Source organism: Pezoporus occidentalis, unplaced genomic scaffold (genome assembly GCF_034315485.1).
Source record: "Pezoporus occidentalis ecotype Australia unplaced genomic scaffold, CSIRO_AGI_Poc_V1 ctg2, whole genome shotgun sequence".
NCBI lineage: Eukaryota > Metazoa > Chordata > Aves > Psittaciformes > Psittacidae > Pezoporus > Pezoporus occidentalis.
This window is the reverse complement of record NW_026913855.1, coordinates 15,016,444-15,033,368: the sequence shown is the minus strand read 5'-3', so window position 1 is coordinate 15,033,368 and position 16,925 is coordinate 15,016,444. Positions and strand designations below refer to the sequence as shown.

Genomic DNA, 16,925 nt, shown 5'->3' with positions numbered 1-16,925 from the left:
AATACATTCTGTTCTATTACTAAACAATAGTTCAGTAAATCCTAAATGGTGTTTTAATTATTCATGCAATATCTCTAATGTATTAGTGAATGTGATGTATAGCATATCCACTTAAAATAAATAAATAAATCTTAGGTCCCAGTTCAGGAATGTGGCTCCTTTGTGGAATACAAAGGAGGCATCTGAATACCTTCTTGTATTTGATTCTACATACTCAAGTACTGTCCTGCCTTAGATTCAGAATACAAGACTACTTACTTCCCAGCACGTCTCTGCTGAGTGCAAATCCATACAGAAAGTCAGGCAATGCTGCACACTCTGTAACAGACCACACAACACAATCACAGGGCAGGAGCCCCTCTCCACCAGTCCTGCCACAGCCAACAAGCAAATTCCCAAGTTGCAGCTTGAAAGGGAAAGCAATCTCACATCTTGACATCCTACTGAAAAAAATTAGGATAAAACAATGAGCTAGTGACTATGTTTGCAAAGAGAAGCCAGGGTCTAAATTCTGAGTCTGCCTTGCTGCGCCACTCCTCCTTTTTCACCAACATGCACAATTCGGTGCATTTTCTGTACACAGCGCTACGCCATTCTCACTCATTCACTTCGATGCTCAGGCTGCACGGTAACTATGTGTAACTAGTAGCAATCATTCCTGTACCAGGAGAGACACCAGTAGCACAAAGCAAGCTGCAAAACCCATGAGTGAAATTCTGGGTAGAGGTGGAGTTTTTCAATGATGGTGAGCTCCAGAAGGGAGGCTTAAGTGCACAGAGCTCCACAATTACCGGCCTTTTCCGTTAAAAGCAGGGCATAATAAAGGGTTAACAAGCCACTACTGCTTACATTATTTATTAATCCACACCTCCCTTACTTAGCAACTTCCTCCTTAAGTCCTGGCATCTCTTCTCCACTTCCCTCACCATTTTGGGTCCTTTTCCTCCCAAGATCATCATCTCATGAAGTTTCTCCTCCCTGTCCACTGCCCACAACCCAGTCTTTGTCCTGGCTCCCTACAATGCTCCATGCCTGGACAAGCTCCACACTCACTCTGAATTTATTGCTCTCCTGCTCTTCCATGCCTGTAAAGCAAGTTTTCACTCAGTCGCCCTTGCATGCCAAGATGAGAAGCAGTGCATGGAAGCTGGAAAACACATGAGCAAGCTCATGAGCAACAGCTACCAGGAGAGCAGGGCTTTGTCACTAGAAACCCAAGGTGGAAATGCTGTGGGTCTTACTTAGTTCAAAGCCGAAATGTTTCTGTCTAGGATGTCTGTTTGTATCTCAAGTCACACAGAAGCCATTAGTACCAATAATGTGTCATTACGGGGGCGTCAGCAGAGACTCTGCAGCTAAGGTTAATTTGAGATGCATAATTTAAAGCAGAACTAAAATCCCTCCATTTCACACTTTGATGACTGAATTCAAATCATTCTTCAGATTTGACACAGCAGCTCTTAAGGGGACACTTGCACTCATCCGTTTTCTCCCTTTTTTTTTTTTTTGTCAAATTTTACAAGCTATCTACTGCAGAAGAAAAAATGTTCTCCCTTTACAATCACTTTAACCTGTTTTCCCCTCACATTTCTTTTCTGCAGCTTCGTATTTCACACATTCATTCTGACATGTTAGAATATGCCTGATACAGGCCACTTCTGCGATTTAAAAACACAAGACTGAGTTAAAAATTTCACTCATCATAACCTCAGTGATTTTGCCAAGAACAGCTGACAGCACTGCTTATCTTGAACATACCACATCACTTAGGTAACAGTAGTACCCACATAATTTTCTGTCCTCAGAAAGTACTCTGAACATCCTGCTAAAATATAGGAGACATAATTCTTGTTTTTCATGCAGAAAACTGAGGCAAAGACAGAAGCATGCTGTGGTTCAACAAGTGCTTCAAGCTCATCCAAGACTCCCAAATCTACTGATAATTTGTTTTGTCAGGCAACTTCCCTGAGTGCAGCTGATAAAACAAAAAATAATTAAGCAAAACGTCATCACAACAAAACAAAGCGGTGTGATAGGGAGATCTCCAAGCTGCTCATGCAGAGATGCAACACTTCTCTATCAAACGCCTTCTGCCTTTTACTGTGTTTTCTTCAATAAAGCTCATGTAACGTTACCAAAATGCATAGAAACATACATCAACTTTTATCATCTGACACAACTCGATTTTGCTCTGAACATTCAAGAAATCACAGTTCAAGCACACACACATTCTTTGGAGAACTGCCCTCCATGCTAAAAATGGCAATGGAATTGCACAAGGGGAAAGGGGAGGAAAAAAAAAAAAAAAAAATTTCCAAGAAATTTTTGACTCACCCATTGTTATTCATCAGGTTTTTGGAGCAGAGAATGGAATGCCATCAAGCTGAAACTGACAGCGCTATTTTCTGAACCTAAGTGATGTCAATCCTTCACAAAGCCCCAAGTGCTGAGAAAATTTTTCTCTGCAAAATTTTAAGAATGACTCTCAAATTTTATTAGGTGGTGGTGGTGGGAGAACACAGAGCTAAAAGAGGCACCTGAAATTAAACTACGTAGGTGTGCTTTTGAACACTGAGATTATTAGGCTTCACAGCTTTGTGCTATCTGTGATTCAGACTTGGTGCCACGGGTGTCAAGAGACCTGGGACCTAACTGGAGCTCTGTAGAAACCTGCTGCTTTGTGTCTTATCTTTCTTTTTTTACTATATAGTAAAAAATTCACCCTCAAAGCAGGTTTTTGCACTCAGTACAAACCTGAATCATTTTAGTCCACAGATTTTACTGTCCAGTTAACTTTCACCTAGCAAAGCAGATTTTTCTGCTGTTTAATTCTTAAGGTTTTCAGAACAACATGATGTCTAACAGCTGAAATGGCTTCAATAAAGTTCTGAAAATAACACGTACTCTGGCACGCCAACACACTATTTTTAATTGTAGCTCATTAAAGATGTAATAGAAGAAGAATTACATTCACTTCCAGCACTGTTCCATCAATGCAGTGAGATAATCATGCTGCTGTATCATACATAAAGCACTATTTATGTGTAGTGGTTTAGGTAATTTAATGGAAAGACAGAAAGCAGTGATTCACTCCTTGTTCTAGCTGTTGCTGCAACATGGCTTTTGCCTATCGCAGGGCCCAAGCAGGCACACAGAGTGATTGGTTTCAAATGTTAGTAAAACAGAGACCTGGAAAATGAAAAGAGACAAGTCAGTTGAAATGCTAAACAAAAAGAAAAAACAGAGAGGAAAAAAAAAATCAATCTGGATTGCAAATGAACAGTGCTTTACAGAGCAGAGTACAAATGCAGGCTTCTGAGGTAATTTAAACCAAATGCAGACTGAAGCTGAAGTAGTTTGGTGAGTCAGCACAGTGAAAGGACACTAAAATTACATGCGAGAAAAGTGCAATCGTTTTGTATAACATGCTGTATATTCCAGATTTACCAGGAAAAAAAAAAATAAAATCATTGTCTCCTTTGTGTTGTGTTGCCTTCATTTCCATTTGGTCTCAACCTCTACCTTCCAGAAACAAACTGCATGCAGGCTAACTAGCTGTGAACTCTGCTGTCTAAGACGTTCATTTCCCTTTCACTAAAATTTCCTCTCTAGACCATGGCAACATTAATAAACAAGCATTGGCATGAATGCTACTGACCACCTTCCACGACTACTTTTCTCTGGAAATAAAAAAATAAATTAGTAGTTAAAACCAAAACTGCCGAGAATCATTACAGGCTCTGACAATGATTAAGTGCCTCCCAGATTCTGCCATCCCAGAGGTTTCAGCTACATACAGCTTGGTGCAGACCAGGATTTCAGCATTAAATATGCTCAGCATCAGTCAAGGAAAAGCTTAGCCTTGTATCTGCCTCGAACGTTTCAAAAACTATAGCCATTTTTAAACTTACAAAGCAATTTTCATCTCCGTTTTCATCTCATTCTTGCCTAATACTTTCACAAGAACGTAATTCAGTGAAAGCCACAACAATTGCTTGTTCAACAGAGACTGCCACTCTCTGAAGTGCTTTCTGTGATAGATTTGTAAGGACAGACGTGGGTAGAAACGAATAATCCAAAAATATCCACAATAGATAATGAGCAGAGTCTAGAAAAAAAAAAAAAAAACCACACCACCACGTACTGCAAATGCAGCCCAAATTGGAACAAATGTCTACAGTAGCAACAGCACAGGAAGAGCAAAATGTTATTGTACATTACTGGCATGCAGCCCGTAATTACAAAAAATACTGCAGTATTCCACAGTAACAGCGTAAAATATTATCATTTCAAACAAAGCAGCTGCAGCACCCAGCCCACAGCAACCACGTTGCAGAGAGCCGGGGGGGAGAGGGCAGCCGGCTGCTGAAGGACTCCCTGCTGCAGAGGGTGATGGGCCACAGGGTCAGCAAGCCCTCGGGACGGCTTCACCTCGCACCCTCGACTCCACCAGGGCACAAAGGACAACTGCGCAGCAGCAAAGGGTTCCCACATGGCTCCAACAGAGCCCTCTAGCAGAGAGAAGCACACTGGTTGCTCTGCATTTGGCCTCTCACTATAGTGTGCCTTCTGCCAAATCGCATTTTCACAGTGTCTCTGATTCATTAAAATCCTGCCCATTCCAGCTCCTCTGTGCTAAACCATGATACCCGGCCCCCTCTAACACCATCCCAACAGGTTTTAACAGTGGGCTAGCAAGAGGCTCCTGAGCATCAGCTGACATACACTGAAGCTGCAATGGCTATCATTTGCCTCCCCAGATACCAAGCAGTTGCTCTACTACCTATCAGCAAAACAAAATACAATATGCACAGTTTATTGGCAGTGCTCTTCTTGACCACTCCACCCAAGGACTGCCAGCACACAGCACTCACACCAGGGCAAACAGAAACACCCCAGAAGTTACAATTAAGTCCATCTGCTAACTGGCATGCACAGCACACAAATCAGTAGTGCTATATAATCATTCACAGAAATAACATATATCACATTTGGTTTCTACATGGATCATGAAAAAAGACCAGCTAAGGAGCCACATGTTTTTTCCAAACTTTATGCACCCAGAGAACTAGCGAGCAAAGGAAAAGAAATGCACAACACTGAACAGTGAGATTAGAAGAAAAGGAAATGCTGCTCAAACAAGATACTTATTTCTAACTCATTTCCCTGTTTTCGGCTGGGATAGAGTTAATTTTCTTCCTAGTAGCTGGTGCAATGCTGTGTTCTGGCTTTAGTCTGAGAATAATACTGATAACACACTGATGTTTTGGTTGTTGCTAGGGAGTGCTTACTCTAAGTCAAGGACTTTTCAGTCTCTCATGTTCTGCCAGTGAGGAGGGGCACAAGAAGCCAGGAGGGAACAGAAACAGGACACCTGACCTAAACTAGCCAAAGGGGTATTCCATACCACAGAACATCCTGCTCACTGTGTAAACTGGGGGAAGTTGGCCAGGAAATACCAGTCACTGCTTAGGGATGAGCTGGGCATTGGTCAGTGGCCAGTGAGCAACTGTATTGTGCATCACTTGTCTTTCTCAGGTTTTATTTCTCTTTCACTTTTTGTTGTCTCCCTCTTCATTACAATTATTGTTATATTTTGTTTCAATTATTTAATTGGTTTTATCTCAACCCATAGGTTGCACCTTTTTTTCTGATTCTCCTCCCTATCCCCCCATGCAGCTGCATGGTACTCAGTTACCAGCTTGGTTTAAACCACAACACTCCTGCTTCCTATACAGGCTGTGAACAGTACAGATTCTCTGGATGAAACTGCAAAGCCTGAGCTTTGCCTCAGCTATCAGTGCTGCCTCAGGTATTGCGCATCTCCCCACAGTCCAACAACTCTGAAATACACAAACACTTCTGGCAGTACCTTTTAGAGATGTTCGAATCATCACGAAAACTGTTTTCATACTGCCAACCAGAAAGACGGTGGTTTTAGGACAGAGCAAATTAACTGCCATACCTAAACACCTCCAAGCTCACCAGCATTTTTCATTTTTTCCATGCCAGCTTTTCCCTGCCAAACACAAAGGAGGCTGTAGTACATATATGCAATAAACTGCAGTAATGCATGCAGTAGATTGAAATACTGCATTCACTGGCTTATGGATTCAAAGTCTCACTGGGAGTGCTGCAGATCTACATAAAGACTGGGTGGCTGGATTTGACTCTCTGACATATGTAACAGATGTGTAAAGTAACACATAACCAGATGCCTCTCTAGTAAATGTACAGCTACAGACTGAAAAACCCTAAAAAGTTGTGTCCAAGGGCAAAGAAGAAGTGGGAGAATAAGAGCAGTGTCCTATATCTAGTAAGGAAATAAAAGTTTAAGCTTTATGAATTTTTTCTCTACATACAAGAAATAGATTTTTCATGTCTGTAATTCAGCTATGGTATTATGAGAGAGGGTTTCTAAGCAGCTGGGGAGTCCAGCCACTGTGACCTAGTTTGCTCCATGCTAGGCTGATCAACTGTTTCTTGGCATCTGTGAAACTTCAAGGTCCTACCTCCAAAACCTCCACTGTGACTCCAAAAACCTTCAACCAGAAGGGGAGTCTGACTCCTCAGAAGGAAAACTCCTCTGGACAAAAACCATATGGCTGTGTAACAGTAATCATCACAGAGGCCCCTCTCCACCCCCTGAATTGGTGTGTCCTGGACACAGTGGCTTGGAGAAAATAGCTGGTGTGCTTTCACAATAACCTTCTAAGGCAGATGAGAATGGTGGGTGAGAAAAGGCAAGAACTTGTTTAAAAGCCTCAATTTAAAACTTCTGGGTGCTTCCATCTTGTGAAGTAAGTTAAAACCACTCTCTACTAGAAACAGTGTGAACCACTGACTTCAGATCTGGATCGTGCCTTTTGCAAAGCTGCTGGTGGGCTTGGATCCAAGGCTTTGGTTCAAGCTCTTATCTACTCCATACTAAAATGACTTATACCATACGTCCTTTATAATAAATAGCCTCACAGTAAGGAAGCACAGTATTGGCATGTTTCATATTTACATCACTCTTCTGAAAGCCAATGCACATGGTTTAAGGAAAGAACTGGAAATATTACAGCTTTCAAATACTTTGCCTTATGTGGTTTACAGCCAGCATAGTCAACAGCTATGTAAGCTTCACCCACTTTTACATCGTGTGTTAAGCAGGGCAAGTCCCAGGTAATGCCCACCAGGGCTCAGCAGATCAGGCACATTGGCAGCAGTAAAGGCACAGCCACATCCCACCACAGCAATGCACTGAGCTGTGCCAGTCCACCCTCCCGGCTCGCCACAGTGAAGGTCTCCACTCTCCATCACCACCACCTCCTCTTTTACAAAGGCTCACACACGCTTACAGAAACAAATGAACAATTCCATTATGTGCCTGGCAGCCTGTGCACTTTCTTTCTGATTCAGAACAGAGGTGCCCCACTGAACAGGGGGGAGGGGGAGGAATGACTAAAAAAATCTAAGCAAGTCTCCAGCAAGCACACATATTACCAAAGCCTCATTTCCACTTAATGCAAGTTGCTTTGGGAACTAATGCAGCTGACTTGAGAGGAAAACACAAACAAACAAACAAACAAACAACCTCTTTTTCCATCAGCTGGGGTGCAGAATCAAGCCAGTGCCATCTTTGTTGAAGAGCTCCATGAAACTAATGGTTTAAGAGAGCTGAGGAACATGGACAGGGGACAATTTGTGACTGAACACTGCCATCTGAACATGGCACACTGACAGGTGAAAGAAGAGCAAGAAAGAAAGGCAAAACAAAACCGGCATGTGTTTAATCTGGGCAGGCTCAGTCCCCTGTATTCACTCCCAGTGAAAAACACAAGAGAGGAGGAAGTTGGTCCCTTTGGGTGCTCAGCTCAGCACCCACATAACTCCCTGGCACACACCAAAGGACCTTCTCTAGGCACTCAAAAGGGGGCAATATTTATTCACATGCTGAAAAAAAAAAAAAGGGCAGGAGTAGTGCTACAATTTAATGTACCTTAAAATGAGTCTTCCGCCACCAAAGAACTTGCCTTTCTTTAATACTCCGCAAATGAGCTCCTCCTGCACTCTCCGATACAAAGAAAACTAAAAACGATTCAAGTTTTGTGACTACAACAGAAAGCTGATCAAATTATTATAAAGACCATACAGGTGCTACAGAGATACCTTCCCCTAAACTTCAACACACACTTCCTCCAAGAGCAACAAGGAGGCAGCTGTGAAAGGAAAATCATACATATTTTCATTGACGCCAGACAAGAATAAGACTACAGGAATAAAAGCATTTGGATTTACGCTCTGCAGAGCTGAGGAGGAATGCTTGCCACCAGAAGAGTGGGACAGAGAGAAAGCAAAGGTGGGCTGAGAGTGATCACACATGGGTCACTGTAGTGCACTCCTACCTCCCGCTAGTTTAGACAAGACTGTCACCCTATGCCTGAAACAGGGCTCGCTCCAGAGAGGAAGACATTTCCCCACCTGAGCCACAGGGATAGGGAGAGAGGGGAGGGTGAGAATCAGAGCCCCTAAAGGGCGTACAGCAGCAGTTTCAAGCAGATTTGCATCAGTACCTCATTTCACAACTACAAAAATCACCTCAAGACTCCTATCAAGAGAGTCTCATATTCCTTTTTGGACTCACAGTCTCTAGTGCAAGACCTGCACATAAAAAGGAGCTGGCTATACTGATTTGCAGAAGTTTTCAGATAAATCAGTACCAATACCTACAGGACTATTACAGTTTCCCAAGCAATGGCTCTTGTCCACTAACCAGAAAGGAAATATTTAGCTCCCTGAAGTGAGCCTGTTGATTTCAAAAGAAACTTAATAGCTCTATTCCTACAAAGCAAATACTGAGCAATCACCAGGGGCCAGCTATGCTCTCCTCTCTTCTGAAACATGGTAAGCAACAAGGTCTGCAAATGCCACCAGCCAAAGGGGTTTGATATTCTGCACATTTGTGGGATTGTATCTCCTGCTTCTTCCATTTTCAGTGGATCTTTTTGATTCTGCAGCTTTCTTACAGCAGTTTTGTCTCTTTCGGCATACTTGTGGGGCAATACAGAGTAAATAACTTGAAATTCTTATTTAAGAAAGAGGCTGGTGGTTTTAGTTTTCATTTATGCAGCATTTTCAGTGGTTAAAAGTTTTACAATTGTAACATTTTCTCTTTGCTAGACAAAAAAAAAACAACTGGGAGGTCATTCTTTTCTAGTGAGACATGAAAACAAAAAAATGACGATTAAAGGGAAAAGGTGAGCTTTTCCCTGTTACTCTTGATTGCCTTTATTAAAAAAATTATTAACTCAGGACCACAAAATTCTACCTCACTCAGGGAACTCTTAGTTCAGCTGCTAATCAAATATCTAAGTGCAATCTGCAACTCTACTTATGAAATGGGACATTATTTGCTTTCTACATTTAACTCTACTTGTTCAAAGACACACTGATGAAGCAATTAGGGCAGATATATTATTAAAGTCTCTGTTAAAAAGTCTGGTATTTCAATGAGGCACTTAAACATAAAAATGAGGACTATATGTTTAATACAAAAATATCATGAATGCTATAAAATCAGATGACTCATGACATTATCACCAACAGTAAGAGAATTGTATATGCATTTTTCTGGCTGTGCATTGTGTGTTTTTCAACAGCTTTCTTCTGCACAGTTCCCATAGAACACAGACTCTAAACTTGGAAATATTTAGGCCCATGCCTAACTTTTCAGGGAGAATAGTGTCATTGATTTAAAGAGCATTTAGCCCTTAAAAATGTTAGAGTGATTGCCTGTTTGTGGGATTAGACCTCATGGGGCCCATTTTCAAAAAGATAAGTGCATTACACATTCTTGCTGCTGTTTCTGGGTTTGCCATTAAAGTTCTCTCCCTCCCTCTCCCATCTGTTTTCATTGCCTCCGACAGAAATATCACAACACTCTGGGGTAAATAATGATTAATTTAATTACAAACTAACTGTAACTTTTGCAAGACCCTCCAATAACTTACCTCGAATCATGTGAGTGTTTCAAGATGCAATTGCAAATCTTCTTTTTTCCCCTTTTCTCACAGGAGGTGTTGCAGTCTTTTTTTTCTGATGTTTTGCATTAAAACACTCCCTGTACTCCAGGATCTTAAATGAAAACAAAACAAGAAACACTCAGAATGAAAATGTCATTTCAAGCCATTGGTGGGTGTCTCAGGGGAAATCCCTGACCTTTCTCCAATGTATATTTCATTATCTAACCAAGTGTGATAACTCCCCACAGCAGAAGCAGCATGAACACTCTTCTGTGGGCTGTCCTTAAAAAAACAGCCCCAAAATCCCCTAAAAACAAAAACACACACACCACACCACAACCCCACTATTCTAGACCACTCAAAAAATGTTACTTTAAAAACCTGCCATACAGTACACTACAAACTATTCATCTAAAGCACAATTCAGTATATACCAGACTCCACAAATTTATGAGGGTGAAAAGAGAAGAAAGTCCAGAGATACAAATCAGACAAAAAAAAAAAAAAATCATTATGTAAAGTATCAAACTCTTACATGGGAGAGCAATCGGCAGTTTTATTATTATTACTACCACTCTTGTTATCACTAATAATATGTATATGGCCAACTCCCTAAATCTTCACTGAGTTACTGTAGTATTTCTGTAGTAGTGGCGTGGGGGAAGTAGTAGCTGTGCTGGAGAAGCAGTGCAGCATTAGCACGACAAAACCCAGCCGGGCTGACGAGAGAAGAAGGAAGGGAGGAGGAGCGACAAAGCAAATGAGTAAGAGAAACTGGCAGGTCTGTAGTACAATCAACTTTGACATTCTCCACCATCACCAAAAAAAAGGTCTGAATAAAGGAGTTTGAATTTTCAGCGAGTGCTGCTTCCAGAAGCCTTTCTACCCAGCCTCCATTTCACCCCTCCTCCCTCTCGCATACCTGCAGCAAGGCGGGCCAGGAGCTGGCTGGGTACCTAAGCCTCCAAACCAGGCTCTGTCAGCAGGAAAATCCCCTGGCTGTGAGAAGAAAACACTGCCAGACAGTGCAGAGTTCGCCTTCCCTCTGAGAGCACAGTCTTGCATTTGCATGGCCCCTCCGGATTAAAGGCATCCCAGTTATTTCTCTACAAACAAATTTTCGGACCAACAACTATATTCATTCTTGCTCTGTAAAAAGTCTGAAAGACAAACTGTTCCCAGGGCTACACCTGTGCCTATCCCCACTGAAGCCAACAAACTTTCAAAACACAGTGAAGAACAGGGGATGTGACCTTGCAAGCATGTAAGACAGATCACTTTGGTTTTCTTCCTCAGCTAGGACAAACAGCACCGAATAATTTTTACACTGCTTTTAATTAAGAAACAGAGAGATTATCCACAGCCTCCTGAGGATGTATGTACTCCAGAAAATACAACTTTTTCAAAAGCAGTCAAATTCTAAAAGTACAGCTTTCAACATCACTGTTTATTCCCCCCACACACACACACAGAGAAAACAATCCAAAACTCTGAGCAGGCCAACACAAACAAGGGGGAAAGTGGGCTTCCCTTGACACCTGCACAAAGGCTGCGCCTGCGTCACCGCTCCCCTAAGCTGCTTACAGTACAAACAAATCCAAAATACTCCATTTAAATTACCCTGCTCCCCCACTCCACGGTGCCTGTTCTCACTTATACGGTGTTGCTGCTTTCAAGGAGCCTGCTCTCACTCAACATGAGTAAAGGTTGAAACAGCTAAGCCTACAGACTTGCAGGAAGAGGACAAAGCCTTCTAAAGCTGCAACACAAATCCAGAAGGCTGGAAGTTCAAAGTGAAATAAGGACAGTCTGTCCATGACTCATGCCACCTAGAAACCATTCTTAATTTAAGAAAGTGTTAAAAGGATTATTCTATGGAGTGTCACCCTGCTGAATCAACTAACTTCTGCTTCTCATTTTTTTTACCCGACACAAATACAAGGTGGCCAGGGATTCTATTTTAAGATTAAAATCAGCATAAAATCCTCCTGTTCTCACTTACATATTTATATTTTTAATGCTCCATTTAAAGAGACAAAAATGCTGTTTGAGGGACAGATATCCAGCTATCCTCCAGGCTTTTTGCATGACCTATGGGCAAATGCTATGTGACACTTCCTGAAGGGCTGAAATAGCTCTGAGTGACACTTGAGCTTCTACAGGGCAACTGAAGTGTAAGAGTTTGGCTCCTAATGCACACTGTCACGTAACCCAAATATTCCCGTGCCTCAGTTTCCCCTTCCTGTATAGCAAAGAGTATTCCCCCATCTCGGAGGGCTGATGCAAGGAACACAACACCCATGCTGATTTAGTGGATAATCTGGTAACATGGACAAAGTTATAGATCTCTCAACTAACATGAGGCTGAAACTTGACATCCACAGAAAAAGGCCCTATAAACCAAAATGAGGAGTGAGTCATCAGACTGGCCCTCAGAAACCATTTTGCTGGATAGACATTTCACTCATACAACTATCCTCTCTTGGGTGCTCCCAGCAAGCGTGGGGGAGACTGAATGGATTCACTGTAGTCACAAAACAGTTTTACAGCTGCTGAAAAAAGGCCCATTGTAGCCCTGCATTCTACTATCTCGAGTAGCATACATTAATTTGCTGTACAGCTTCCATTACCCATCTGATCCTTACAGAAACAGAAGCAGCAAATCAGGGTTAGACAAATGAAAAGAGATGTAACTATGACAGAGAAAATTTTCTGGTTTGCTAAAAAAAGCCAAAACCAAACCAAACTAGCACCCCACCCCCCCCCCAAAAAAAAAAAAAACAAACAACAAAACAAAAAAAACAACAAAACAACAAACAAAAAAAAAACCTTTAAAATGGTTCTGCCCTGCTTTTGTGGGGTTAGTTTGTTCATTTTGCTACATCATGACATTGTGAGCCAAATTTCACAATCAGAAAGGATGTGCAGCCCTGCCATACGCATATGTGCTCTTCCTGCTGTCACTGTCCACTCACGGCTTACACTCCTCTGCATTTATGGTATTTGCTCAGTAACCTGAATGGTATCAAAACCAACTGTGACCTCTTAATACAGAACTATTCAGTCGCACGTACAAAGCCTCAGTTGACAGTCACATAATGCTGGACTTTGCAAAAACATGTAAGTAGATTTGACAGCCCCCGTCTAAATGTCTTGATTTTTCTCCATGGTGTCTGTCGAGTCAGGGAGAAGGAACAGTCCTGAATTACACACATTCCTCCCAGCATTCAATTACTCCACTCTCCCCCTTCTGGAGAAATGAATGCAGCTTCAAACAAATTAAAGGAGAATTTTGTCAGCTCTTTCATTCTTGCTGGTGCAATAAATGAGGTGGTACTCAGCTTCTCTAGCCCCCAGCAGAGCCAAATGAAGGCTCACTCTGAAGTACAAATCTCCCTTCCTCCTCCCATACGCACACACCATACACAGCATTAACCCTGCCAGCTGCAAAGAAGCAGAATTTGTCCAGAGTCCCCTGAAAATAGCAGTGTATCACACCTGCAGAGTGCTGTACTGCTAACCTCCAAGCATTTAATGATGGTCAGTCAGCACATATCTCCCCAAAACACTGTGAGACTGGACAAAAAATTCACAGGGTCTTTTTTTCTGCCTTCTGGCTTCAGAGCCACAGGAATGCATCAGGTGCTGTGCTGGTCAGCGCTCAGAAGGCAGATATATTTTGCTTTTCAATGAAAGCTGAGACAGAGAATACCCCTTGCTTTGGAAGCTCAACTATCACAAGAGTAGCAGATTGATAAAATGCACCAGTGGGGCCCCTCTTTTTTCCCCAGCCTTCCTTCATTTCACAGCAGTGCCTCTCTCAAAGGGCTGGTGGAGCTGAACAGACCGAGCTGGTTTTTCATTCAAGTCAGCTTGTACATTTCCTAAGTTAACACAGCGTGGCTCTGACGAAACCTGATAAAAACCCACAGCAGTGGAAACAAAGAATCAAGAAACAAATGAAACCCCAGGAAAAACTACAAATAAAGAAATACATGATATGATCTCTGCTCATACTTTTTGATTTGGGCAGCCTTGTCTACCTCCAAGCCTGGGCAACAGATGGGACTGCAGCCTCCCTTGCCAACCTCAGGCAAGCAGTTCTGAGGTGGACCTGGACAAAACCACTGTAGTACTATCACATATGACAGTACAGAGCCAAGGCCAGATAAGAGCAAAACGGATTGCTAAAATATGGCCTCATTTTGGGATTAGCTATGAAGGACGGAGAAATGGCAGCACCGGGCTCCCTGCGCAACTCCTGTCATCAGGACAGGAACTGTTTTCCTCACATCTCCCAAGAACAGGCCTGCTGCCCTCCCTTGCCTCTGCCTAGGATCTGGCAGGTTCAGATACATGTTCCCACCTGGTACTGACTCTTTTCCTTGCCTTCTGCTTGTAAGTACAAATTGCAGGACTTCTGGAGTGAGGACTGCTGGCCCACCCTCACTGCCGCCATCCCGTGACGCAGCCTGCTTATCATTTAAAGGTGACGCAGGGCCATGCTCTCTCACCTACCCAGAGAGGTGTTTCCAAGCCGTAATCACCCCAGCCTACCAGGCACTGACCTCAGGCCCTCCCTGGCACCTTAAGCGCCATCTTATGCCAGTGCCTGAGCAGAGCACGAAGGCCAGGGTCTTGACTGCGCCACAAGTCAGCAGCCTTGTCCTGTGGCAGGGAGCCCTGTCATACGAGTGCTTGTGCTTGCGGAGGCACAGCTCTCCTTTACTCCCAGCTTCTGAGAAACACGAGTGCTAACGGGCGAACAGCTGACTACCATCCACCCTCACCGGCCGAGCTGGTCTGGACAGTTAACACCCTGTTGTAAAAGTTCAGCGTGTTGTGCATCAAGAACAGCAGATGAGTGTATCTCTCTGCTAAAGTGCAAGTACAGTTCAGGAAGAGATTACTAAGAAAATTGCCCACAGAAGCTGTGGCTGCCCCATCCCTGGCAGTGTTCAAGACCAGGCCGGAGGGGGCTTTGAGCAACCTGGTCTAGTGGTAGACGTCCCTGCCCATTGCAGGGGGGTTGGAACTGGATGATCTTTAAGGTCCCTTACACCAACTCATTGTCTGATACTATGAAAATGAAGTAAGGCATGATTTGCAACATACAGATACATTCTGGGTTCTTCAAATGAAGGGCTCTAAAACAAAAAAGGAATTTTTGTGTTCTCTGGGTGGACAGGTCTTGTATTTTTTTCCTATTCCCTTCTGCTTTACTTACTCAACTCACCTACCTTCCAGCTATATGAGGTCAGATTCTGAGATGTAGTCGTTTTCTGCCATGTATAGAAACAGAAAATCAGTATTCTTTATACATTTATGTATTTCCAGTGCCACAGAGTACAGGACACTGGCAGAAACCTGTGGTGACCTGTTTCAGGAAACTTTGGAGGCCTGACCATAAGCTTTTTTTTTAGAACAGAAATCTGACTAAGCCACAACCAGCTCGGCACCACTGTAGTTTGGTCTTTCTTTTTTGAGATCAGCAGGACTATGCCAGCAGCTTGGCCAGTGACTTACATCTTCCAGGAAGAGGAAAAAAATGTCCTCTGCCTGAATTCAGTGAGTTGGTTGGCTACAGAGCTGGTTGGCTTTTGTAGCCAAATCTACTCTCCCAATCAAGGACAGACAAGACACTGAAAAAGACAAAGTTTTTGTGTAAGTCTACTAGTCTAGACTTTAAAAACAAAAGCAAAACCCACTGTACTACTGCTTCTGTCATCTCTACTTGTACTTCCTTTTCTTCAACACAAATCGTACCATGAGCATTTCAGCAAATACCAGGTTTAGTAGTAGGCTCTCTGGGCTGCCAACTGTCAGATCCAGAAAGCAGGACTGTCACATCTGCCAGACTGAGTCTCACACCTACTCTCTAAGGTAACATCTTACATTTTTCAAGTCATGCTAGCAATAACATGACACCTCACCATACGTATGTTCCTCCTCTGCCTTAGGACACACACCAAAAAGAGCCTACACACAGAGGATGCCCAGCCAGTATCTTACAATGAACAATAACCTCAGTTCAACGTAGTATCTGACCACCCTGTTTAATCTAAAGGCATGAACACTGTCTCCAGTGACACAAGCTCATGTCAACAAGTCAAGCACAACCTGCTAGACACGGGTCATTACTGGTTAAGCATCTAACGTGCACTTGGCATTGTATATGCTCCTTAAAGAAGTTATAATCCATCTTTTCGGTTCTTTCTAACTTCTCAAAAGAGCCTTCCTTCTCTGAAGCCTACTCACACCAACCTTCCCCTTTCAGTAGTAGCTATGAAGAAAACGGAAGAAAGAACATTAAGAAAGAAAAATTATGAAACGTGTTTTACTAACTGGTACAACTACAAGATTAGATCACTGAAATATACCTTCTTTCCACACCTTAATCCCACAGGGTCTCTCTAGGGCACAGCTACCTTACTGCTTTCGTTCAGATCAGGGATGTAGCTTTAAAAGCAAGTCTCCAGATAATCCATCCTGCCTGGGTTTTTAGTTGCATTGCGGGGTGGTCCTGGAGTATGTGAACTGAATCTCTCTTGGGAGAAACTAAACTAGAAGCATCATGTTCTCCAGAGCAGGCAGTCAGCAGCACAAGACTGCTCAGAAGTAAAAGCAACCCTGAAATGTGCCTGTTACGCACCTCAGGTCCCATCGCCAAGTTTCTCACTATACGGATATTCTCCATTTGGTCCACATTACTTGCTAATGTAGGCATAATCATAAAAATAAAATATCCTGCTGTCATTCATTTTTATGCCACCAAATAACATTATCTTATTATATTCTACTGTAATATTGCAACAGTGTAATAGTGACAACAGCAATGGCATCTTGAAGTGAACGATGTAGAGAAGAATAGATCAAAGTAGTTTCAGCTAACCTAATTTCTGTAGTTTTACAATGAGT

At 42.6% G+C, this 16,925-nt stretch overlaps 1 protein-coding gene across 12 annotated transcripts in view; it reads right to left on the bottom strand.

The window, feature by feature from the left end:
* Positions 1 to 16,925, bottom strand: part of ATXN1 (ataxin 1) — a 227,068-nt gene that overhangs the window by 154,064 nt on the left and 56,079 nt on the right. For 8 of the 12 annotated variants that reach the window (XR_009964652.1, XR_009964649.1, XR_009964647.1 and 5 more), the window contains one exon: positions 9,996 to 10,119. The gene's annotated coding sequence lies outside the window, so the exon portion shown is untranslated. Of the gene's footprint in view, positions 1 to 258; positions 444 to 2,334; positions 3,190 to 4,093; positions 4,109 to 7,923; positions 7,939 to 8,054; positions 8,074 to 9,995; positions 10,120 to 16,925 lie in introns of those variants that run through there. The other 4 variants (XR_009964648.1, XR_009964650.1, XR_009964653.1 and 1 more) reach the window with 4 other exon arrangements.